Below are 27911 nucleotides of genomic sequence, written 5' to 3' on the forward strand. Positions count from 1 at the left end.
ATTGTTCTCTTACTTGGTGAGGGTTTCGTCATTTGCAATTAGTACATTGCAACATGAAAAGTTTATCACCATATTGAGATGATTAGCCTCCATAGGAATCTCATTTGATAGAACAAAAGCCATCGATCAATCACAAATTGGTTAAAAATTGCCAATTTATGAGTGTGTATTAGGTGCAAATCGGACTTACAAGTCCCATTTGTACTAATATAAGTGAAATCAACAACAAGTGCATATCGGACTTGTAAGTCTGATTTGCATTTAAGAGAGTAAAAAAACAAACTAAGTTTATATCGGGTTTATATCCCCGATATACACCAAGGGAAGACCAAAAAATATCAAGAGGTGCATATCGGAGTTACAACCACGACATGAACTTAGGAAAAAACACCATAAGAAGGTGCATATCGGGTTTGTAACCTCGATATACACTAAATCTTTTTAAAAACCAAAACATTGACTAAGTGCATATCATACTTGTATGTCCGATTTGCACTTCTCAAAGATTAAAATTACATAAGGTGTGGATTAGGGTTGTAACCCCGATTTACACCTTAAGGGACCAATTTGGTGTAAGTGGGGGATACAACTCCGATCCATACCTAAAGAAATGCACTTAAAAAAAAGCACAATTAATATGCAAGGTGGTGTAGGGTGGGGTTTTAAACCCGACAAACACCGCAGTGAAGAAAGGCAATGGTGATGGTGGGCGACAGGTTTGTAACCCCACTATGCACCATTGACCAAGGCTTTGGTGTATGGCGGGGTTACATCCGCGCCACACACCAAGGAATGTGCAAAGTATAAAGTGTTGAAATGATGTGAGTCGGGTTTGAATCCGACACACATCGTAGCCATTTGCTTTGGTGTGTGTCGGGTTCAAAACCCAACTTCACACCATACAAAGCCACGATAAAACAAGGGAAAGGCAACAGTGATGTGGGTCAGGTTTGAAGGTCCAACACACATCAAAGTCGTGGCTTTGGTGTGTGTCGGATCTTAAACACGACCTTACACCAAAACTAGGGTTTCAATGCAATTAATAAAAAAGATAATGCAAGTTCAATATCAACAATGTTCATCGAAGTAAAATTTAAATGTATAGTATTGATGTTAAAAATTTGACAAAGATCAAGCTTGTAATAAAATACAAGGATAGGGCAAAATTATACATACCACGGGTTGAGAAAATCTGACTTCAAAAGAAATTGCAGTGCCTTATGAATAATAAAAATAAATAAGGGCACAAATCGGTAATATAGGAAGAAAGAAACCCAATATGAATAGAACTCTCAAAATATTAAATACCAATACGTGATACATAATGATGTAAATCGAACTTGTAAGTCCGATTTGCATAAAAAAGGACTTAAGAGTGCATTTTTCGTCTTTAGAACCCAATTTTATAACTAAAGACTCAAAATGATGTAGAGTCTGATTTAAACCTCGACTTTGCACCAAACAAGAAAAACTCACTCTTAAGTTAAAATTTGAATTTTAACTAAGAAGACGAAATTTTCAAGATCGAACACAAAGTGTTCAATGATGAGTGAAGTTACAAAAATGCTTCAAAACTCTCAACTTAGAGAAATGAGGAAGAATTTTAGAAAAATTTGTAGGAGGTTAACTTGTTTTCACACAAAACGTAAACAAGGATAACAACCTTATTATATTTTATATTAATTTAGATAATTTTTGAATCATTTAGAAATAAGTAGTAATAGAAAATATTCGATTAACCTCAAATAAAATTCAAAAAGGTGATTTTGTGTAGGGTTTTAAATTATATCTCTAACATGTTTAAGGTTCATTAGATAGAATAAGTTGAGTCTATAGTTATTTCTTTTAGGTTTATAATTATTCCTCAAATATTTTTAGCACACTTGTTGATCTAAATACAAAAGGGAATGAGTTTTATTTCAAAGTCTAAAATGAGATTCTATTAATGTGAGTAGTTTGGTAGTTTTTATTCTAGTTGATTTCCTAACATCAAGGTTACCTAAATATAACTTCTGTTGTCATTGACTTGATTAAAAGTTAACTCTATCACAACCTCCAACCTATTATAACAAGACCACTCAATAGAGGGAGAATACCCAAATTAGATTTCGAGTATGGGTCATCACTACAATAGAAGCTTTTCATGTTATTTTTAAGTGTCATGCGTTTCCATTTTTTTTCATATGATATAATCGGTCCTCCCAAGTTGAATGGTGTGGAAAACTACAAATATGTGTGATGGACATCAATAGTATTCAATGACTATTAATTTTGTGGAAATATATATCAAATCTTTGTTATTTTTTTGAAATGGTTGTCATGTGAGTTGGAGTAGATGCTATAATAACTCTAATTCTCAATGATTCAACAAAATGCATTGAAAGCAATGGGTGTTATTTGAATATTAGTAAAAAAATTAAAAAACATTTTTTGAGACCCTCTTTATGTTTGGATTATTTCAAACTTTTAAAAATTACATTTCAATGGATTTTAGGAAGTATACAACAAGGAAATTAAAAGGTGTATATATAGATTGTATAATGGTAAAATACCTTTTTTATTTAAAAATTTCCTAAAATTCTTATTTAGATAAAATGTTTGAAAAATGTTTACGACTGAGTAGCAAATGAGTTATCAAAATTATTGAAGGAGCTAGGCCATTGGTCTTGAATAGAAGTATACATTGTGACAAACAAGAATCCAAGCCACAATCACCGATTGCTTTTTGAGAAATAATGTGTTAAGTGAAATTGTAAAATAGGATTTTAAATGCATTTACTTATCCATAGGTCCTAGGATGAAAACAATGAAATGTTTAAGGTTTTTGACATAATGGGGTTTTTGAAATCATGGATTTATATTTGGAATAAATGAGGGTATTTTTGAAGTCATAAACATTTCAATAAGGGTGCATTTTCATTCAACAACTTCTTATATTTATATGGATCTTATAAACATGTCTAAAAATCTTATTTTTATTGATAATGATTTTAGAGATTAACATGTTGCATATGATGAATGGAGTTTAATAGGTTCAAAATAGAATTTGCGGATTCAACAAGAAGCTGGAGCATAATTGCTTTCTCCAACTAGTTAGTTTCTAAAAGTTTGAGTGAATTGTGTAAAAAATTATCTTATAGGGGTAGATTATTTTGCTTTTCAGGTTTAGTGAATTGGCATTGCAATTTTGATGTGTTGTTATAGCTCGTATATTTATTCAATTTTTGGTTTTTACTTTTGAACTTTCATGAGTAGTAGACTAAGCTTTTTTGATTACTTTCTTATTGCAAGAGCTTATCACATTTTGCTTGATAAGGGGATGGGAGTGTATTGGCCATGAAATATTTGTGATTATACAAGTCGATGAGGCTTGCCAACACCAATAGAATTGAGCAAAGTGAAGTCAATGTTGTTTAGCACCAAGGTAGATATGCCATACACACTAGTCATTGGTGATTTTATGATTTGATGTAGCTTGCTAGCACCAATAATGTTGAGCAAAGTGAGGTTCAGTGAGCATCAAGGTAGACGTACCATATAAACTATTGAATACTCGTTGAGACATTAATGTTGATGTGATTGAGAAAACTATAGCACACATATATAATAGTAAAAGATGATTTACATGCCAACGATATGTTCATCATCCATTTCATAACTCATTGAAATAGTGAGATTCTATGTGAAGTAGCATTATTGATTAATACTAATATATAATATGCGAATCTGTTTGATAGAGACTACTAGATAACTTGACAATATTATCTTTTGGTCCCTTGAGATCAAGTGGATTTCTTGAGTTTTGATTAGAATAGATATCATTTTTAGATAGTTTACACTAAATAATTATCCTAATACATAGTTTAGAATAATATTAAATTAATCACACATGATGATGGCGGCTAAGGGAAATCAAACAGAATGGAAATGCCCATGGAGGCCAAATCAAACACAAACAAAAGGGAAAACAAATAAAATGGAAATGCAGAATGGAAATGCATTTGGGTGGGTCATCGTGCCGGAGCCATTAGCTGGAAGGCCGCCGGCGACAAAGAATATCGCCCATAAAAGACTAGCCGTTGAGAGAATGATAACGGCAAAGAAAATTCAAATGGGAGCGTGAAAGAGCGTTTGAATTTCAATATATATATATATATATATATATATATATATATATATAAGCATTTGAATTTCATTTCGTTACAGACATTTTTTCTTTCTCTGATTGCCCCTTTCTCTCGATGTTCTGTTTTGTGATTGTCCGTTTCTGTCAATGTTCTGTTCTTTCTCTATGTTTTCTTCAAAAAAATTTAAATGTTTGCTTTGTTTTCATTTTTCATTTTTCTGGTTTTCAGCGTGCACGCTGGTCTGTCTGTCTTTTTTTTGGTATTGCATTTTTCTAGCAGAGCAGAGGAAGAGGCAGAGCAACCGAGGGCAAATTCTTCTTACAGGTAATCCTTTATAGACAAGAAAGATTTCATTATTGTTTGTTCCAAATCTAATCAATTCAAGTTGGCATGATAAACTTTGTAAGGAATATTCATTCTGGATTGAAATTATTTAGTCTCAGTAGGTTTTTTATTCTCTTAATAGCAACTTCCTGATTCTTTTCTTCCTTATCCTTTCTGACCTTTCTCACCATTTTCACCCTCCATTTGAATGGATTCAGTCCCAATCGTATCAGTTGGAGGAAATGGTGAAACAACCGCCATAACCAGAGTAATACAGATCACCTTTAATGGGTCTTTTCACATTTCCCATTTTGTGCATTTAGAGATCTTGTCCCGCCATGAGACCACATTTCTTTGAGAAATTCTGTCAAACAGTTCACGCTCTAAGCCTAGGGTTTCACATTCCTATGCATATATATCTGCTGGATCATTTCCAACTATACCGTCTGACACAATAATGTTCACGTAAAATAAGTAAATAAGTTTAATACACCCTTGGTATTATTATCGTCTACCCTTGAAGCTGTAAGCCCTGCTTATTTACCCTTAATATTATAATCTTCGAAGCTTTTGCTGTTGCTTGCATTATGAGGTCAGCGATGGGTTTGACATGTTTGATTTTGAAGATAATTCAATTCTATAATGTAATTAATACATTTTCACCTAATACCCATTAGTTATTTTGACCCATGAATCGTTTTGGTTTATTTTCACTCGTGTTTATTTTTAATCCTTTTGGCTTGAGTGAAGGACTAATGAAGTGAGATTCCAATGCAGGCATGAGATGCAGAACCCAGCAAGTGTTCATATAACTGATGCAAAGAGGAAGAAATCGGAAGTTCCTTATGACCGGCTTTGTTTATAGCAAGTAGCTGCTCTAGAAGGAAACCATATTTTCAAAACAGCTAACCCAGTGTTTGAATTCTCTGTGTTCTCAGGCAATGAGTTGATCTTCTCCTACACAGCTAACCAATTTGGATTTGCTATGAAGCGCAGATCTCATGGAGAGGTTAGGTTCAACTCTTTATATGGTAGCTTGGTTTTCAGTATCCGGTAATCAGCACAAATCTTCCTACATCAGCTTCACTGTTACTTTTGTATGAATTGATTAATAATAGGAAGAGTGATTTTGGCTAGGTGAGCAGATACGAAATCGTTGAGGACTTGGATGTGCTATCTGTACCATGACTGTAATCCTGTGGTTGTGCATGGAGATGTGCACCAATGTACTAATGGACAGCTACATGGAAGCTCGGATGTCTGATTTTGCTTAGCCAAACTCATGCAGAGGGAAGCCACCATGTGCTCTAGCGCGTACATTGCACCAGGTATTTACTTGTCACTGTCATTTAAGTTGTGCATTTGAATTAAGAAAATTCAATGTGTATATTTTGATATAGGACATAAAGCTTTTAGCCATTCTATATTTTTTTATCTTCCTATGTTGAGAAGAATATTTCTTTATAAGTGATGGTTTTTATAAGATGAATAAAATGATTATAGATTCCCCCATGTTCCATACCTTGTTGTCCATAAAAATATTCTATAGGTTTAAAGGATGGATCACAAATTACTGTTCCAAAAGTCATCACTTAAAATTGTTCCAAAAGTCACTAGGTAAAATTATTCTGTGATTAAAAACAGCCACATCGAAGCTCGGATGTCTGATTTTTCTTAGCCAGAGTCATGCAGAGGGAAGCCACCATGTGCTCTAGCGCGTACATTGCACCAGGTATTTACTTGTCACTGTCATTTTAGTTGTACGTTTGAATTAAGAAATTTCAATGTGTATATTTTGATATAGGAGATAAAGCTTTTAGCCATTCTATAATTTTTTATCTTCCTATGTTGAGATCGAATATTTCTTTATAAGTGATGATTTTTTTAAGATGAATAAAATTATTATAGATTCCCCCATGTTCCATACTTTGTTGTCCATAAAAATATTTTGTTGATTAAAAGCATGAATGGCAAATTACTATTCGAAAAGTCATTACGTACAATTATTTTGTGATTAAAAACAATCATTTGATATTATGAATTTTGAAAGCCTAAATGTTTATTCCAGATATATATTAATTAAATGTTAATTATGGAGTTCTATTTATGAACAGCTATGTAATCGATATTTTTTATACCAGCAGTAAGCTGACACACAAGCTAATTAGGGGTTTGCTGGACTTTTATGTTCGTCTCCACTAGATGTAGTTCAGCAGTTCACTGACCTGATAGGACATACAACTGCTGTCTATAGATTCCCTGCTCTGCAGTTTTTTGGTGTAGCATTGTATTGTTTATTGGCTTTCAAATATTTTACAGAACCTGCAAATCATCTACACTAGTAAGGCCAAAGTATCAACAACTTAGCTTTATTGGTTATGTATTTTACCGTGTAGAGAAGTTTGTTTACCATTGGGATTTAGTAATTCTACTTCAGCGTGTGATGTTATTTTGGATTCCTTGTTTTGGGAGATCTAGTAGGTTGGCTGGATTAATTCATTTTCTTTAATATTTCAAATGTGATACATGGATATGATTTTCTTGGTTTCAAGTTAGCAGGTTTCATAGAATAGAGAATAAAATCCCGATTTCTTGTACTGATATGTTTGGAATGTTTTGAAACTTAATTAGCTGAGTGCTATTGTTTTATCCCGAAAAAACAGTCGGGATTATTGAAGTTGAAGTTGAAGTGCTTGATGAAGTTGACATGAATGATTAAAAATGGGACTCGGTACATTTATGTGCCTAATGTTTTAGATTGTTTTCACTACCATTTTGTGTTACTGCCTTTGTTTTGTGTGTTTCTTGTGTATACCGTTCTTTTAGACTTGACTAGAATCTGCTATAGTGCCAGAGTGAACCAAAAGATACTAACAATTAGATATTATTCTTAGTAAAATGATATGAAACGAAATTTTAGTTTATCTCTTAAGTTGTTTCAGATTCTAGTTTATCTCTTAAGTTGTTTCAGATTCGAGGATTAAATCCAGTAGGCATATAACTAGGATTAAGAACTTATTCTCACCACCAGATTAGCAACTTTCCTACACTGCCATGGATGATGTCATGCCATGAAACTCCACATAATGCAATTCTAACCTAGAGATGCTATTCACATGTTCTAAAATAGCAACCCCACATGTTTAAACTCAAAGCTATTTCAAGTGTTATTGGACCATCTTATTCAGTTACAATTGATTAGAGTGTAGTAGCTATTATGAAGGGGAAGAGCCAAATCATGTGCAAAATACAAAGATAAACTCCTGTCCTGATGCACATCCAAATTTTACATGTCTTACAATATTTGAAACTGCTAAATACAAGAAAAGTTGTATGGACAGTTTTTTGCCAGTTGCCTTGGTTTTTTCCATGTTTTGAAAAGGGGAAATTTACACCTATCAATTGGTGGTGCACCTATATTCGCAACATTCATACAATCTCATTTATGTTGCTGTTGTCACCAAGATTGCACCCGTGATGGTCAGGCTGAAAACTCAGTAATCTTGTGAAACATGGGATGATTTCCGAGCCCGTGGGTTGTCTATGATGGAAATCAACCTGCAGAGTGAGCTGATTCTGTTTCATGAATCTCCAGCAAACTAACCTTTGACGGGAAAAAGGATAGAATGATAACTGAAATGAAACCTATCCTAAGAGGAGGTGATGCACCAAATGCAAAGACTTACTTGCAGCCCCTGAATCAGAATTTATTTCAGAAAAGGATGTTTGTTCACAACTCAGCACAAGATGCTCAATACATAAATGTTTCATGAAAATGATCGAAGATATTAATGCTTGTTTGAAGGAAAAATGTCTATTTCCACAACTCCCACACATTAAAACTTATAATCACAATCCATAACCTGCATTAAACACATCATTCCTGCATGTATTCTAATAATATGAATGAGACAAAATTGAAGGATTTATAGGCAAATCAAGACAATTATGTCAAAATCAATCATTGTAAGTGGAGACAAGAAAGACAGGAGAAGGAAAACTACTTCTTTTATTCAGTAAAAAAGAATTGCTGCTATTACAAATCTGGAAAACTGAGTTACAAATGCCTTCTTCAGCATGAAACAGCTGGAAAAGTCACAATACATGCTCCAAGGAATAAAAGAACTAGAGAAAAGAAAGAAGAATAGGAGACATATAGAAAAGAAGCCCTAAAAGCAAGTGATTTTAAGAGCTGGTAGTGCCTCCTAAATATGAGCTGAAAGTGATTGCTTTCCACCTTGTCTTTATCTTCAAATCTGCATGATGAAGCCTTTGGTCGAATTTGAAGTAAGGCCATGTAGAAAGGAGGTCCAAACTGATGGTAACTAGAGGTTGATTGCTTCAAAGTTGTCCTGAACTTATGGATAACCCATGAGGGTTCATAACTGCAATAGGACTGCTAGAACTGCTTCAAACATCCCCTTTTTGAGGGCCAAACTGATGTGAACTCAGAATCCCACCTCTTTTATCTCAAACTCATACTTGCACTGCTTGATGATGAGTTAACGGATTGATAGGTTTGTGTACTTTGAGCTTGAATTTGAACTTGAGGCTTACCTACCCTCATGAAATGTAGGGTTTCTAAGTTTCTCTTCACTGATTTTCCTTGACCTGTATGATATTCTCCAATGATTATGTCTTCAATTAGATGTATGATTTTTGAGTATATTGACATATGCTTTATCAAAGTAATAACTTAGAACCCTTTCTTTATGTCTTCAATTAGATGTATGATTTTTGAGTATATTGACATATGCTTTATCAAAGTAATAACTTAGAACCCTTTCTTTATGACTAAGATTAATATCATTTCTGCTGCTTTATCATGACATAAACTTTCATTGTATTGCTTTTTAAACCATCACTGTCCTGATGACTGTCAAAAGCCTCATATTGTGTGGATTGACCATTACATGGTCTGTTTGACTGTAACAATACCCTTACTCTTTTTGACAGTTATCAAGATTGACATGATATTTACTAGTCATGACATTACTGTCTTTACATATCTTGATGGCGTTGGGACTGTCTTGGCTATGTCTTGAACATATTAGGAATCACTGGTTCTTTTAGATACAATATCACTATTTCTTGTTCACTAAATGATTGCTACCGCAATCTCGGTCTGTGATCTTTTGCTTGGTAACTCAGACCCACTGCTATAGCTCACCTTACCCATCTATCTTCTTGTTGATGTGTTTTTCATGCACATGCGAACACAATAAAATACCAAGGTATCTTATCCTCTCTTGAACAAAGTTTCCCCGAATGTTGAAGATTTCGCCTAAGGATCAATCTAGGCAATTCCAAGGTTCTGGTATGTAGGGTCTGTACGTGTGGATAAGCTCTTGTGGTGTGATGTGATTTTGCTCGAATCACAAGGGGACTTACATTCCGACTACCGAAGCGTTTAATTAGCTGGAACTCAAGTCTTATCTACTAGCTGGAAGATAAAGATATATTAAAAGATACAGGGTTTGGAGAATCTAATCTAAGGGCTAGAATGCAAGAAGATGGATGAACGACTAGATGGAGTCCTATTGGGCTAGGTCTCACCATCAAACTGAACAATTCAACACCAGCTCAGTGCGATCTTCTAGGGTAGTTCTCAAGATGTTCAAATCATTACTGTCAAACACTTTTCATCATTCAAGTCAATGCATGAACAATAGACGCGTAACGACTTGAGACTAAGCTCATTCTATGCCAGTTGACCACGCAGGGCGCACTTACAATCAACAAGAGGCTAGTGGTTTGGACTAGGCAGATTCCACACGAGTGCATTCAGTAACTTCTTTCATTCAATCTAATTATATACCATCTAAGAATGAAGATTCAACAAGAGACCATGCATATTGCAAAGAAACGACCCATTTCACCATAACTTCAATGAAAATAGAGTTCATTTACAATCAAGGCAACAATTTCTTGCCTTCTCTTTGTACTCTATTCTAATTGCTATTCTATTCACTATTCTAGCTACTAATTCCTAGCTATTAACTATTGACTAATGTCTAACTATTAACCCTTACAAATTAAGAGCCAGCGCTTTATATAGGGAGTTCTTTACAATTCAATGGCTCTGATTGATTCACAATCAATGGCTAGGATTACAAAATGGAAAACCCTAATTAGGGTTTGTTACAACAAACTCCTTTAGCCAATTAGAAAATTACATTCAAAATTTTGAGAACCAATGGGAAACAGGGGTAGGTACATCGGAGTTTGTGTCTCAGTACACAGGTTGGATTCATCGAATCTGGACACGCTGATGTGGACCCTTCTGAATGGAGGAACGATGACTGGGATGCCACCTTGTTCTGGTACTTGCTTGTATCTCTTTTGATATTCAATTTGGTGATGCTGAGAAGCTAACTTTGATTAACTCTTCTAAAACTATCTGCTTCTTCAATGTGCCCTTGCATTGACATTGGTTGATCCTCCTCCATCCTTGATGTACTCAATGAATGAGGTACCTCCTTGACTGTCTTGTGTTTGATAAAGCCTCCTTCCTGGTCAAGTCACTCCTCCTCTGGTATCTCATATCGCCTTGAAATGTTTATAAGATCTTTCTACTTGACATCCTGTGGTTTCTCCATGTGGAAGAATGAGGTCTTTGCGCCATTGCTTGCAACTTTTTGAACACTTGAAGTCTTTCATCTCAGAAGCACCTTGAGTCTTCCTCCATGCATTTGAGGTGTATGAAACTGGAATAGGTCGCCCTTTGTCCTGGCCTGATCTTCCTCCATCTTAATTTTGTTGAGCTGCAAAATAAACAAAAGATGATTAAGAATACATGATATATTCATTCTAACATGATATTTCTCACCTTAAATCATCAACAAGAAGGCATTAAGATCAACTCGCTTTGGACCCTCCCCAAGGACAGGACCTATAATGAGATTTTCGCTCAGGACCCTCTGGAAGGACAGGCCCTATAAGAAATTCGCTCTGGGTCCTCTCCAAGTGTCAAGAGCGAATTAGCTATTTTGCTCAATTTACCTCATATTTTCAATAATTTCTCAGCCTTAAACTTAACCTTTCAAACCTCCTTCTATCACCATCAGGTCAACTTGCCATCAATTTAGCTTAAAATAAGGTTCTTTAGTGCATTAGGCGAAATTGGGGAGTCCTAGGAATTTCGCTCTGGACCGTTTGGAAGGGTCAGGAGCGAAATTTGCAATGTAGGCTCAAATCACATTCAATTTGCCTTGGATTTGATTTTTCCACCCTTACCTTATCATACTCAAGCCAACTTGCTCTCAAAGTGGTGTCTACTCAGTGCTTTTGGTGAGGAAATAAGCTATCCTAAGGATTTCGCTGTGGACCCTTTAGAAGGGTGAGGAGCTTAAATTTTTTTTGCTCTGGACCCTTTGGACGGGTTAGGAGTGAAATTGATGTTTTAGTCTCAAATTTTTTGTTATTGACTTCATTTTCAACCTTTCCTCATGAACAATAAGTGCTTTGCCTTCAAGAATGCTTAGGAATGGATTAATTCAAGGTTGGAGCAAGGGATAATGCTTCATGAAGAAATTCGCTCTGGACCCTTTGGAAGGGTCAGGATCGAATTTGCTCTTTTTGGCTCAATTCATGTCCCTTTTTCACTCATCTTGTTTTAGACTTGTCTTTTTGAATCCTTTCCTTGCCATGTATGTCTACTATCTGATGTCCTTAGTGAAGAAATAGGTCTTTTGGGGAATTTCGCTCTAGACCCTTTGGAAGGGTCAAGAGCTTGGAAAAATTTCGCTCTGGACCCTTTGGAAGGGTCAAGAGTGAAATTTGCAATTATGCTCAAGTTCCTTACTTTTCATCACTTCAAATTGTTGCACACATCAATTCTCTCTTCATAACGTCATAAGGACAAGGTTTATGAGGCAAATTAAGACCAAGAAGCTAGATATAAGGGAATTTGCTCTGGACCCTTTGGAAGGGTCAGGAGCGAATTTGATGTTTCCACTCAATTTATCCTTCATTTCATTTATGTTTTGATCTTAGTCCATGCCAGGAAGGCATCCTAAGGGCTTACTTTGCTCAAACTTGGGATCAAAAGGCAACTATTGACAGGTTCGCTTGTGTACCTCTAGAAGGTACAAGACCTCTCTAGGAATTTCGCTCTGGACCCTTTGGAAGGGTCAGGAGCGAAATTTCTCATTTTGCACAAATTCTCCTCATTTCCTTCAATTTTGTTCTTAGACTTGGCCTTTGGGTCCTTCCTTCATCTTAATCAAGTCCAATTGCCTTCAAGGTTATGTCAACTCAATGTTTTTGATGACAAATTAGGCCTTTCTAAGGATTTTGCTCTGGACCCTTTGGAAGGGTCAGGAGCGAAATTGATGTTTTAGGCTCAATTTCCTCATCCCATCTCGTTCCAACTTGCTCACAAGGCATATATAGGTCATTTCTCACTTAGTCAAGGCGTAGGAGCAAGAGAAGAGCCTAAGGAAATTCGCTCTGGACCCTTTGGAAGGGTCAGGAGCGAATCTTTCAAAAATACTCAAATTGTTGACCTTTCTCCAAATTTTCAAGTCTAGACTTGATCATTAGGCATTTTCCAAGGATAAACAGGTCAGTTTCACATCAATCAATGCCTAGAACTTCACCATTCATCAACCAGACTAATCTGAAAACCCTCAAAGGGAAGAATCCTTGAGAACACCTGCTCAAAGGTCTCAAAGGCGAGATTCCTAGCATGATATAAAGATTTTCCCAAACTCAATCAAGACTTAACCCTAGAAGCAAGACCCAGGCCTAACTAATAGGAAGCTTTCAATAGAGACCCTGACCTGGACCACCTACTGACCCATTTGATCCTAAGCAGACCATTCTATCCTAATGAGCCCTTCGGCGACTCTCCAATGCAAAGACTAATAGCCAAGAACCTAAAAAAACTAAACCAGGAAGACTAACCCTAGAAAGCAAAAAGTAGGGGTCCCCATTTGCAATGGGACGATGTGTGAATACGTCACAACATCTAGCACCACTTCGAATGAATGTTCCTGAACCTTTCAGAGATAAAGACCCAATCGATACTTAGAACCTTCGAAAAATTCAACCCAAGTTGTCAAGAGAGTAAAAAATGCACTCAAAGCGGAAGGAGAATCCCGACCCAGATCAAGATACTTAGTCATTGATTACATACGTGTGTGCAAGTGTGTTCATTCCTCTTTTCAAGATAACTATGATCTTCAGGTTCCCCTGTGATTGGCTACGTGGTATATCTAAACTTCATAAGCATCTTGGATAGAGCCTCGTTGCTAGTCAGACGTCTATAGTCCCGACAAGGTTATCGCCGCAATCTCACGAACATTGCTCCATTGCCAGTCGGTCGTCCATAGCCCCGATGGAGTTACTCGCATGTTCCCATTAGCCAATTTTGATATTTCATTTCATTTTCTTTTGATTTTTCTCTTTCATTTTCTCATTTTTCTCTTTTTGATATTGCTTTTTCGTTCTGTGAATTCCTTTGGCTTGTAAGCAGTGAAGCTTACTAGGGTTTGAGGATTGTGGTGGCGCTGAAGCCAGATTTTAGATTTTTCACTAGTCACAGCTTTGCTTGAAATCCATAATGACTCGGAGTCTATTAATGTGTAAAGATATAGTAATCAAAAGATGTCGACATCAAGACACAGAAAGTCCTAACCAAATGATGAAGCCGAAGAGGAATAACCTCGGATTCAAAGCACTTCATGAATAGATATCTAAGAAATGAACCAAATATAAGATCCAAAATGTCGCTAGTGTGTGAGCAAACAACACAGACGCCTTTCTCACAAATGGAGGCTCCCACTAAGGACGTCTAAACTAAACAAACCGACCGACGGACTGACCCAAAGCAAGCTAAGCTAAAGAGAACCAAAAGCCAACTATCTAAAGAAAGAAAACAACTAACTACCTGAGCCACTTACGATCATGAGTCAAATGACTCGAGGCAAATTAAGAACAAGGCTCAAAAAACCTCTAATCTAAAATACACGAAAGGAAAACCTACCCTAAAACTATATACAAGACTCGTAGACTCGAAACGACTCAAAGAAGCGAAGTACGTACATGACTTTACATGATTTCTCAGGTTATGCAACAGGAGCTTGGAAAAGGTGATGGTTCTCAGCTTAGCAAATTTTTCCATGAATATAGAAAAGCAAGCTCTCACCATGCATCTTTCATATTCAGGGAATTCCTCACACAAAATAAGCAATTGAGGTAATTCGTTGGGTCCATGATCTATCCAAATACAGGCCGTTTTCCCAAAACCTCCATAATCAAAATCGTAATAACTTTCAATGCTAGGATTAAGGAAAGAGGCAACCTGGTGCATTCCAAGCTCAAATGGAAATGCTTGTGTGTTCTCCACCTTCGCGTCATCAGAATAAAGATCATTAACTGCTTCAGGAGGTCGCCATTGATGATGAACCATTCCATGAGCATCCACAGTGTCTTGATCTTGATTTGGAAGCTCCACTTGAAATAAGCCCAACGCCCCTTCGAATAGCTCAACATTCTTTACTTTCATGGTGACATCTTGCATAAACCATGCATCTTCATGAAATTTTGTAAGCATATTCTCAAAACTAAGCACTCCTTGATGGATTGAGCTTCAAACATCTCTTCTAGTTGATCAAATATAATCTCTGGTGGCATTTCATCTTCAAGCATAGTTTCGGGAGGCCGGATCTGATGATGAATCACATCACTCACCATAACTTGTTTATCTTGAAAAATTTTTGGTAGTGATTTCATTTGTACTTCCTCTGTGAGATCTTTCAGCGCGCCTTCAAATAGCATGTTAATGATGGTGTCTCTGAGCGCCCCCTCAAATCGTTCTTCATATTTGAGCTAACTTATGATGGTTTGTATTTCCTCATTCAACATCTCAACTTGATTGTGTTCTCCAGGGGTGCTATTTGAAACCTCTTGCATTTCATTCTCAAGGATCTCCTTTTGTAGCATAAATGAGAATTCTCCAAGGAATGAGTCGCCTTCTTCTTTGATTGCTTGTTCAACTCTTGGATCTTCCTTTATCACTACCTGAGCATTCTCAACTGCTTCAACTTTCGTTACATGGTATTCTTCTTCAGGTGCAAGGCATGGTGAGCTACCCACTATAATACATTGATTATCAGGTTCATTTGTATCGTCGACGTGCAACTGGCTCTTCTCACAATCAGGTGCTGGAGCAATGTCTTGTTCATAGGTTCTCCTGAATTCAGCTACGAGATGTGCACCCCAAGATCTATTCATGATGCACTCTTCTTCGGATTAAACTGGCATTCCAAACTGATATCTGACTTGGTTGATAGCCATTTCACACAATGAGCAAGTAAATTCGGAGTGAGGTGCATTGTGAATCCTGCACCATAATGGTAGCAATATACCTTCTAAATGCATTTCACCGTTCAAAATAAGCTGACTTTCAATCATCCATAAGAAGCTTGAAAGAGGATCTTTGCTTTCTGGGACGCTGAAACTGCCTTCGTCTGTTATTGGTCTAGAAACATCCCAAAAGAAAATCTTTCCTTGCACTGCCGATTCTATCCTTGATAAGTATTTTAAGCAATGCATTTCATCATGTTCATTTGTCTCATGGATCCTACACTGCCCTAGCCTTGCAAACTCGGACAATCGGCGTGGATGAAGCTGTGTATTCAATCTCCACCAAAGTTGAGGAAAACCAACTTGTTGCTCATCATGAAACTGTTGTTGCTTCATTGAGAAATCTTTCTTTCTCTTTTTTGATTTTCTATTTTTTCACTTTTTTATTTATTTTTTTTAATTTATTTTTTACTTATTTTGGATTTTTTGGAATAAGGGAGATCTTGAATATCTCAGATTCAACTTCCAAAGCTCAATTGGTTCCAACTGCGCAAAGTGCTTCTTTTCTCCGCAACTCCAATTGACGACTCAACGATCAACTTCCTTCTCTGTACCACTTCCGTCGAGCGTTGAAAAAAGGCTCTCCACTGATCTTCCTTGGATTCAAGAGTTCACATTCTCTCACCTTTCTTCTGCTTCAATTTTGTTGAGTGTGAAGAGGGTAAAAAGCTCTAGATATCTCCTCTAAATATGACAATAAAATCTGGATTTCAGTTGCTCAATGTTCATCGCGATCAGCCCTCCTTCTAGTGCCAATTTTGTTGATGTGTTTTTCATGCACATGCGAACACAGAATAAAATACCAAGGTATCTTATCCTCTCTTGAACAAAGTTTCCCCGAATGCTGAAGATTTCGCCTAAGGATCAATCGAGGCAACTCCTAGGTTCTGGTATGTAGGGTCTCTACGTGTGGATAAGCTCTTGTGATGTGATGTGATTTTGTTGGAATCACAAGGGGACTTACATTCGACTACCTAAGCGTTTAATTAGTTGGAAGATAAAGAGATATCAAAAGATACAGGGTTTGGAGAATCTAATCTAAGGCCTAGAATGCAAGAAGATGGATGAACGACTAGATGGAGTCCTATTGGGCTAGGTCTCACCATCAAACTGAACAATTCAACACCAGCTCAGTGTGATCTTCTAGGGTAGTTCTGAAGATGTTCAAATCATTACTGTCAAACACTGATCATCATTCAAGTTAATGCATGAACAATAGACACGTAACGACTTGAGACTAAGCTGATTCTATGCCAGTTGACCACGCAGGGCACACTTACAATCAACAAGAGGCTAGTGGTTTGGACTAGGGAGATTCCACGTGAGTGCATTCAGTAACTTCTTTCATTCAATCTAATTATTTACCATCTAAGAATGAAGATTCAACAAGAGACCATGCATATTGCAAAGAAACGACACATTTCACCTTAACTTGAATGAAAATAGAGTTCATTTTCAATCAAGACAACAATTTCTTGCCTTCTCCTCGTACTCTATTCTAATTGCTATTCTATTCACTATTCTAGCTACTAATTCTTAGCTATTAACTATTGACTAATCTCTAACTATTAACCCTTACAAATGAAGAGCCAAAGCTTTATATAGGGAGCTCTTTACAATTCAATGGCTTTGATTGATTCACAATCAATGGCTAGTATTACAAGATGGAAAACCCTAATTAGGGTTTGTTTAAACAAACTCCTTTAGCCAATGAGAAAATTACATTCAAAATTTGAGAACGAATGGGAAACAGGGGTAGGTACATTGGAGTTTGTGTCTCCGTACACAGGTGGGATTCATCGAATCTTGACACGCTGATGTGGACCCTTTGACTGGAGGAACGGTGATTGGGATGCCACCTTGTCTGGTACTTGCTCATATCTCTTTTGATACTCAATTTGGTGATGCTGAGAAGCTATCTTTGATTAACTCTTTTGAAACTATCTGCTTCTTCAATGTACCCTTGCATTGACCTTGGTTGATCCTCCTTTGTCCTTGATGTACTCGATGAATGAGGTACCTCCTTGACTCTCCTATGTTTGATGAAGCCTCCTTCCTGGTCAAGTCACTCCTCCTCTGGTAGCTCATATCGCCTTGAAATGTTTATAAGATCTTTCTACTTGACATCCTGTGGTTTCTCCATGTGGAAGATTGAGGTCTTTGCTCCATTGCCTGCAACTTTTTGAGCACTTGAAGTCTTTCATCGCAGAAGCACCTTGAGTCCTCCATGCATTTGAGGTGTTCTTGATGATGATGAAACTAGAATAGGTCGCCCTTTGTCCTGGCTCGATCTTCCTCCATCTTAATTTTGTTGAGCTGCAAAATAAACAAAAGATGATTAAGAATACATGATATATTCTTACCTTAAATCATCAACAAGAAGGCATTAAGATCAACTCGCTTTGGATCCTCCCCATGGACAGGACCTATAATGAGATTTTCGGTCAGGACCCTTTGGAAGGACAGGCCCTATAATAAAATTCGCTTTGGATCCTCTCCAAGGGTCAAAGAGCGAATTAGCTATTTTGCTCTATTTACCTCACATTTTCATCATTTCTCAGCCTTGAACTTAACCTTTCAAACCTCCTTCTATCACCATCAAGTCAACTTGCCATCAATTTAGCTTAAAATAAGGTTCTTTAGTCCATTAGGTGAAATTGGGGAGTCGTTCTAGGAATTTCGCTCTAGACTCTTTGTAAGGGTCAGGAGCAAAATTTGCATTGTAGGCTCAAATCACATTCAATTTGCCTTGGACTTGATTTTTCCACCCTTACCTTATCATACTCAAGCCAACTTGCTTTCAAAGTGGTGTCTACTCAATGCTTTTGTTGAGGAAATAAGCTATCCTAAGGATTTCGCTCTAGACCCTTTGGAAGGGTCAGGAGCGAAATTGATGTTTTAGGCTCAAATTTTTCATTATTGACTTCATTTTCAACCTTTCCTCATCAACAATAAGTGCTTTGCCTTCAAGAATGCTTAGGAATGGATTAATTCAAGGTTGGAGCAAGGGATAATGCTTCATGAGGGAAGGGTCAGGAGCGAATTTGCTCTTTTTGGCTCAATTCATATCCCCTTTTCACTCATCTTGCTTTAGACTTGTCTTTTTGAATCCTTTCCTTGCCATGTATGTCTACTATTTGACGTCCTTAGTGAAGAAATAGGTCTTTTGGGGAATTTCGCTCTGGACCATTTGGAAGGGTCGGGAGCTTGGAAAAATTTCGCTCTGGACCCTTTGGAAGGGTCAGGAGTGAAATTTGGAATTATGCTCAAGTTCCTTACTTTTCATCACTTCAAATTGTTGCACACATCAATTCTCTCCTCATAATGTCATAAGGACAAGGTTTATGAGGCAAATTAAGACCAAGAAGGGAGATAAGGGAATTCGCTCTGGACCCTTTGGAAGGGTCAGGAGCAAATTTGATGTTTCCACTCAATTTATCCTTCATTTCGCTTATGTTTTGATCTTAGTCCATGCTAGGAAGGCATCCCTAGGGCTTACTTTGCTCAAACTTTGGATCAAAAGGCAACTATTGACAAGTTCGCTTGTGTACCTCTGGAAGTTACAGGACCTCTCTAGGAATTTCGCTCTGGACCCTTTGGAAGGGTCAGGAGCGAAATTTCTCGTTTTGCACAAATTCTCCTCATTTCCTTCAACTTTGTTCTTAGACTTGGCCTTTGGGTCCTTCCTTCATCTTAATCAAGTCCAATTGCCTTCAAGGTGATGTCAACTCAATATTTTTGATGACAAATTAGGCCTTTCTAAGGATTTCGCTCTGGGCCCTTCGAAATTGATGTTTTAGGCTCAATTTCCTTATCCCATCTCGTTCCAACTTGCTCACAAGGCATAGACTGGTCATTCCTCACTTAGGCAAGGTATAGGAGCAAGCTTTGAGGTCTAAACTGGGAGCAAGAGAAGAGACTATGGAAATTCGCTATGTACCCTTCGGAAGGGTCAGGAGTGAATTTTTCAAAAATGCTCAAATTCTTGACCTTTCTCCAAATTTTCAAGTCTAGACTTGATCATTAGGCGTTTTCCAAGGATAAACAGGTCAGTTTCACATCAATCAATGCCTAGAACTTCACCATTCATCAACTGGACCAATCTCAAAACCCTCAAAGGGAAGAATCCTTGAGAACACCTGCTCACATACCTCTATTCACTTTCTTAACTTAATGACATAGGTCTCAAAGGCGAGATTCGTAGCATGATACAAAGATTTTCCCAAACTCAATCAAGACTTAACCTTAGAAGCAAGACCGAGGCCTAACTAAGAGGAAGTTTTCAAGAGAGACCATGACCTGGACCACCTACTAACCCATTTGAGCCTAAGCAGACCATTCTATCCTAATGAGCCCTTCAGAGACTCTCCAATGCAAATACTAATAGCCAAGAACCTAAAAAAACTAAACCAGGAAGACTAACCCAAGAAAGCAAAAAGTCGGGGTCCCCATTTTTAATGGGGTGATTTGTGAATATGTCACACATCTTGACCTTACTGTCTTTACATATCTTAATGACATTGTGACTGTCTTGGCTGTGTCTTGAAGATATTAGGAATCAGTGGTTCTTTTAGATACGATATCACTGTTTCATGTTCACTGAATGATGATTACTGCAATCTCGGTCTGTGATCTTTTGCTTGGTAACTCAGACCTACCACTGGTATAGCTCACCCTACCCATCAATCTACTCTCCTAATAAGCTCCTTGGTTGATACAAACTCACCTTGTATCAAGACTGTTTATTGACTACTGTCTCATGATTGGTCTATCTTTGGGAGATCTGCTCACAATATAAAACTGCTTTATACATGTTATGATAGGTATTTTCATTGTTATCCGTCTGTGACTGTTATACTTGCTAGGACCGTCATTAAGTTTTTGGGAAACACCAACCTTGCTTCTTTGACTGTTCACATGCCCTCTTAGCTCTAATGCTGGCATTGCCATTACTGCTCTTTTGTTGATGACAGTCTTCATAGTCTCTATGCTAGGTGCTTTTAATCTTGCCTTTGTAGTTTAATGATGACAGTCCATTTTATTTGCGCCAGTCTTTGTTGAATAGGCTCTGTCATTGTGGATGATCCCTTTATGGCTATAATCTTCTCATGTCTTTGACTATCTTTGTGACTGTGTCCTTGATGTGGATGCATGCTGGGAACTATCTCTTCATGAGCCCTTGGCCATGAGGCTCTGCTTGCAAGACCTTCATAAAGACCTCTGATCTCCATTTGTTCATCTCATGGTTGTGGCTTCTTTTGAATCCAATACTGACTATGATTTGTCATTATCTTGTCTTTATAACCCTGCACTCTTGGGTATGATTGTAATGTTGCATTTTTTAGATGCTGCAACCTAGCCTTGCACATCATATTTTCCAGAAACTCTTACTGCCTTAACCCCATTATGCCTCTGACTGCTAAATGACTGTACTCTAAGAAGACTTGCTATTCTAAATGGGCTGCTCACCATTCATTATTGATACACTTTGTAACTCTATTTCTGGGATGCTTGATGTTGCTCCTTACTGCTTGTCAGGCCCTAGGACTGCTATCTATCTGTACTGATCACTGTAATTGCATTTGGTTTTCTTTAACCAACTTTTATCTCTAGGTTTGAATCCTTTCTAGAACTGTGACATGGAAACAGTTCATGCCCTTTCCTGTTGTTATATAAACTCTTTTTTCTTTGAATTTGCTCTGTTCTTGCTATGAAGTAATGAATGCCTTGAATTTGAAACCCTTGTCTTGATCTTGTATTGGCCTGCTATCCTTGTTTTGACAGTGTTGAGATCACTGTGCCTACAACTTTTACACCTCATGACTGCTAAATCAAAGTTATTTTCAGACTTGACCATACTTTATATTCGTTGAGTATTTATGCTTCCTGTACAACATGATATAACATAATTAATGGCCTTCAATACAACAACTAGGCCTTTTAGGGTGCATAATCTCTGTCATATTGTTGCTTTGACAACATCATTATTCCATGCATCCATGTTCATGAAAAAGCTCTTTGTTGTAGGCCTTCACATTATTTTGTCTGTCAACATGTTCACTTTGATGCATGGATGGTCTTCTACGTACTGTTACAGTGATCCTCATGGCTGCTTCTGTCATATCATTGTGTTTACCGATCATGCTTAGACCTGTATTCTTATTAAGGTTTAAGGTGCTGCTCTTCTGGGTTGTCAAAGGCTCTCTCTTGGCTATTGTGGACGGTGATATCCATCTTTGCTGTCTTTATGCATGCATCCTTTGACTGCTATTTAGCCTTTTGGTGACTGTCCTTTGTATGCAACAGGGTGTTGTCTTTCATGGTACTCTATACATCATGCTACCCATATAAGCCTTCATAGGGTATATGTCTAACTTTGAAACGAGGAAATCTTCCTTTATTTTGCTTTGTCAATTCCTTGCCAAAGATTTGCTGGATGTCTCACCATTAAGGACTGTATTTCCTTATATTGTATGCACTCTTCATTAACTTCTAACTTGTCGAAGCAACCTTATTTTTAGCATACGAAATAATAGAAATCTTCTCGTAGGCATGAAAAAATGAACCTCCCATTTATGAATAGCAAAGAGAGGGTTTTAGAAAGGTGGAACTGACCATTTATGAGCTGTTTGCATGCATGATCTCTACATGGCTTTGCATGGACTTGATGTGGATTCAAGAAGATATATCCCACGTGCCCTGCATGAACCTGACTCGTTAACATCCAACCTCTAAGAATAAATTGTTAATGACATCTCAAACTACTGATGCATTTGAGTGAAGTCTTCATAACTGAGAGTATACATCAGGTTCAAACATGGGTTTCTCTCTTTAAGTTATTGCTGGAGATCTGATCATTATGGTGACCATTATGGGTCTGTATTAGCAAGAGAAACTCCAGCAATCCAGCTTTCATGTATAATAATTCAAGCTCATGTTAAGCAAAAACCTAACTTGACTCATGCAGCGTGTAAGGCTTAATTTCTTTTAAAAGCTTTGTTTCCCTCCAAAGCTTAAGACTGAATTTTTTCAACTTCATGCTACATGGACAACTTTTATCTTGAAATTCCAATTTCATCTAATTTGAAATTAATTTCTTTGATCTTTATTTCAATGTGGAGAGTGCTTTTTGTGAACCATCTCAAATATGATATAAATAAATCGAAAACATTATCTACTCCTTTTTTTAAATGTGACCATTAGCTTGACTTCAATGATCTAAGGCTTTGGAGGTAAATTTTTGCCATCTTTAAAAATTTTAAAACCTTTTAAAACTTCATTATGAGCTCCAAACCTGTGTAGGCTATTTTTCTCCTAGATACTTGAAAAATAGGTAACAGTTGCATTTTGCAAAATGAATCTACTTGTTCAAATTTTAGCATGAAAATACCAAAACCTAAGCTCATAAACACTTCTAACTGTGTTATCTCTAATTCGACTGGCACTAAGCTCATAAACACTTCTAACTGTGTTATCTCTAATTCGACTCGCTCTAGTCACCTTTAGATGAGAAAAGAATAGGCTTGAAATCTTGCAAAAACGTTACTGAATTCAGAGGCAGCAAGAAGCTCAGTTACAGTGGTAGCAAGTTTTTTGTTAGGTATTCATGTGTGCACAAAAGACTTACCAGACAACTTGTTCAATCAATTTACACCCAATAGGCCTACTGCTAAGAAATTTGTAATTCATCAGCAAATAAGCTAACCAGATTTGAAAATTGACCAGATTGGCAAAAATGTAGAATGATCTGACTAATTTCACTAGCATCTTTTATGATGATTGATATCATTTAGATCATATCATTTAGTATTGAGATGTTTGGAATGTTTTGAAAATTTATTAGGTGGCTACTATTGTTTTAGCAGGAAAAATTGTTTTCACGACCATTTGTGTGATTAACCTTTGCTCATTGCTACCTTGGATCATGTATGAAACACACAGGTTTTAACAAACTATGGTGGTTAGGAAAAAAGAGTTTACAATTGATCTGAAAAGTGATCTTTAAAAAATAGTGTTTTGTTTGCATGTCAATATCATGTCTATAGATTGGTTTTATAGAAGCAATATTTTTGCTATAGATTAGTGTTAATTTGTAGTGCAAAATGTCCTTTTGCCAAATAGATTTTAGATTTTGAATTTGTATTGTCGACCTTAACCTAGTAGATATCATCCATTCATAGATGCCTGAATCACTTCACTTACAAATCTGGCGATGCTAAGTGAGTCTTCTAATACAATAGAACAACATAGTTTCTTCATTTTTCTTAGTCACTAAACTGTGAGATGCTATATACATATTAGTTTCTTGATTCTTCTTAACTAGAACCGATTACTTTTCAGTGTCATTATAGGGATGATAGGTAACCTATTAGCATGACAACACTAACTAAAGTTATGAGCAGACCTTTTATTCAAGCCAAACTTATTTAACTGACTAAAAGTGTCCTGCTACAGCTTCCATTGCAATGGTAAAGCCAAGTAAAGAGCAGATTCTTGAAAGTGCTTCTATCATGAACAAACTTCAGACTTAAAGCCTTTAAGTGATATTTTACATTAAGACATTCTCCAAAAGTGGTCCCTTTAGATTTGAGTCCATCTGAGAACGGATCTTCAAGAGAGCCAGAGTCTCCTCCATTACCTCCACCACCTCTTTCACCATCCCCAGCATCATCTATTATTGTCTGCAACTTTGAAGAAAAAATTATTATGTTGACTAATTTATGCTTAAATGCTGCTACTGATGGACTATGCTTCGCTGATGCTCTTTTGCCTTGGAACAGACCTCTGACAGTGATCTTTGTCCTCTTTGATCTCTAGCAGACTTTGCTCTTTTGCCTTGGAACAGACCTCTGACAGTGATCTTTGTCCTCTTTGATCTCTAGCAGACTTTGCTCTTTTTAGCAATGACCTTTTTTCCCATGAACCTTTGGCTCTTCCTACTGCACACTGGCCAATAAGGACTGCTCCTAACTGTATTTTATGCTTCTTGTCTGCCTTATCTAGGTCTGCTCTTTAAGAAAAGACTCTTATTTGACTGTGCATCTTTCTTTGTCCATTTCCCTGAGCTGTCAGGACTATCTTTAGTTGCTATTTGGTCTCACAAAAGCATTCCAATGTTTGTCAACACATTGTCTATAATTAGTATTTGTTACTGCTCTTTGACTGTGTCAATGGCTATCATACTTGCTTAGGGACTGGTAATGCTCTTTACTATTTGTCACTATCCTTGGATAGGGTTTATGACAATGATATGAAGAACTATGGAATGTCTTCTTAAATTGTAATGAGCTTGTGTGAGGGCTGCAACAAACACTAAACTGTTCCCTTTCTTTGTACTAACACTATTTGATGCTTTTTATCAATCATTGTCATGAGGCTGCTATATGACTGGGTTTTCATTTTTTGATTGGCCCTTGACACTTAGATCTGTATCTTTCCTTCTTTTGTGCTGCTACCTTTTAAACTTTGATGCTCCGAGTCTATCATTCATGACTGGTATTAGGCTTGTTGAGGGCTAGTGCCATCTTACTGTAGTTTACTATTCCAATCCTTTGTTCATTGCCTTAACAGTTGATGGACTCACTGTCATTAATACTTCTCTTCACTATTCTTTGATTGTTGGGACTACACTGAAGGCTTTCATACTGAACCAAAAATTTCTTTGATACTGAACCAAAAATTTATGGTGATAGTGTCCTCAGATCTACAAGTCTTTGAAAGCTCCTGACTGTCATACACGCAATCCTCATCAAAAGGACTGCCAAATTGATTGTTTTTCTATTAAAACTTTGTCTTGTACCCCAAGGCTGCTATCCATGATCTCAATAGACTGGCCTAAACATGTTATTAATACATTCTTCGCTGAGACAAGGGTTTTGTGTTTGATTGTGACTGATTTTGACTGACGTTTGATGCACTGTTCTTTATGATTCAGGTCTGCAATATTTGTCTTTTTGGCACTACTACAGTCCTATTAAAACTTTGTCTTGATGCCTAAACATGTTATCTATTAAAACTTTGTCTTGTACCCCAAGGCTGCTATCCATGATCTCAATAGAGTGGCCTAAACATGTTATTAATACATTCTTCGTTGAGACAAGGGTTTTGTGTTTGACTGTGACTGATTTTGACTGACGTTTGATGCACTGTTCTTTATGATTCAGGTCTGCAATATTTGTCTTTTTGGCACTACTACAGTCCTTGTATTGTGACCATTGATGCCTTTTTGTGCTTTGGGAATGCAAATCTCCTCTGTATTTTTCATCCACTGTTCCTTATGTGCTAAGATCAATTTGTCATTGAATGCTACAAATTCATCTCTGCCCTTTTGTACTGTGAACACAAATCACTGCTATGCAGTCACTGTATTTGCAGGGGTGTCTTGTCAACTTTTGAAAGCCTTCTATATCTATCTTCCTTGCATTTACCGTATTCTCATTGCTTTCACTATCTGGAACTAAAAAAGTCATTTCATGCTTTTGAGGCTGTGATATCTTATGACTGTAATAATAGTTCATGATACTGCACCTTCTTCTTGTTGTTATCTTTGAAGCATGCGTTCACTGCCTTCTGACAAGGCTTTCTCTGTTTTGTGCTTTGATGATCCATGCAGGTTCACATAGACATATGCTCATATCCCTGAAAACTCCAAAATACAAATATTTGAAAAGATTTTGATGCAAACTCTAGAAGTTCATTTTTTCCTTTCAAAACCTATTTTTAACCTGGGGGCAAAAAATAGGTAACAATGTTTTTTTGGTTTGTTTTTGGTAGTTGTAAAATGTATGAATCTATCGGCATCCTAAATTTCATTTTTTGGATTGGAGATTACTTCCATTATCATTTTTACTTGTTACATTATGTTGACTAATTTATGGTTGAATTGGTATGACAGGGTGGGAGACATGTTGCAGCCAAAAACCAGCAGTATGATAAGAAGGATCCTGAGCAACTTTTTGAATTAGTTGTTTTTCATCATTCGGTATTCAAAACAGCAAGAGATGGAATTAGGCTTGCATTATTTCTTTAGTTGTTTTGGTCAAGCATTTTGACTTGATAGCATTGTAAAATGTACAAATATAATGTTTAATAAAAAAAGAATGGTCAATAGGCCAAAGCCATTCTTTAAGGTTTGTTTCTCATTTTTTTTGCATTTTTTTTATTAGTTTAATTTTTATTTAAGCATTTATTACTTTTGATTTCAGCATTGAAGTTAAATTTCACAATTTCAAAAATAAATTTATCATTTACCACCTCAAATGTTTTATGAATCATTTAAAATGGCAATCAGATAATTAACATTATTGTAAATGATTGGAAACTAAACATTAATTACCCTTGCAAAGTATCATTAAAAGAGCATCATGAATTAATATAAGAGTTTCACAATAATTAAAATAAAATATATTTCATATTCCATAAGTAACAAATCATAAATTATGACAACGTAATATAACTAACATAAATAAAAATAAAACATGTTGTGTTGTGTTGTGTTGTTTTGTGTTGTGTTGTTTCTTGGTTGTTTTAGGTCAATTAGGGGAGGCCAAACAAGCTTCTACCTTCACGTGGTTAGCCTTGCTAGTAGAGAATATTTGAATAAATATTCTCGAAGCTAAGAGAAGCTTATGTGTAAATATTTTAATTTTAAATAAAATTGTCTAAGAAAAAAGAAAATTGTGATTGTAAATAATATTTTTTAAACTTGAAACATGTATGATATGTTTTTTCAATCTAAGTATACTAGTCTTAACCCTAAGCAAAACTTAATTCTAAGCTTTATTATTGTTTAGGGTTAGGATTTAGGGTTTAGGGTTTGGGTTATGATTATAATTAAGTTGGGTTAGGATTGTGGTTAAGGGTGTTAGGATTATTGTTTAGGGTTTAATGTTTTAAGGTTTAGGGATTCAAATTTTAGGGTTTTGGGTCTAGAGATTTAGGGTTTGAATTTAAGATTTAGATTATAGGGTTTTGACTTTAGGGTTTAGGGTTTCGGTTTAAGGTTTGGATTTAGGGTTGAGGTTCAAGGGGTGTGAGTTTAGGTTTTAGGGTTCAAGTTTAGGGTTAAGGGTTCAGGTTTATTAAGGTTTA

General features: G+C 36.5%; 1 long non-coding RNA gene across 4 annotated transcripts; it reads left to right on the top strand.

Annotated features, from left to right (window-relative positions):
- Positions 1–3990: 3990 nt before the first annotated feature.
- Positions 3991–26962, top strand: LOC131052377 (uncharacterized). Of its 4 annotated transcripts, none has more exons than XR_009358830.1 (6): positions 3991–4451; positions 5229–5504; positions 5589–5779; positions 6096–6183; positions 26434–26562; positions 26716–26962. It is a non-coding gene; the product is annotated as an uncharacterized LOC131052377 (long non-coding RNA). The 4 variants fall into 4 exon arrangements; XR_009358832.1 differs by having other exon boundaries at positions 5597–5779; XR_009358829.1 differs by having other exon boundaries at positions 5229–5460.
- Positions 26963–27911: the final 949 nt, after the last annotated feature.

The sequence above is a fragment of the Cryptomeria japonica genome, chromosome 9 (assembly GCF_030272615.1).
Source record: "Cryptomeria japonica chromosome 9, Sugi_1.0, whole genome shotgun sequence".
Classification (NCBI taxonomy): Eukaryota; Viridiplantae; Streptophyta; class Pinopsida; order Cupressales; family Cupressaceae; genus Cryptomeria; species Cryptomeria japonica.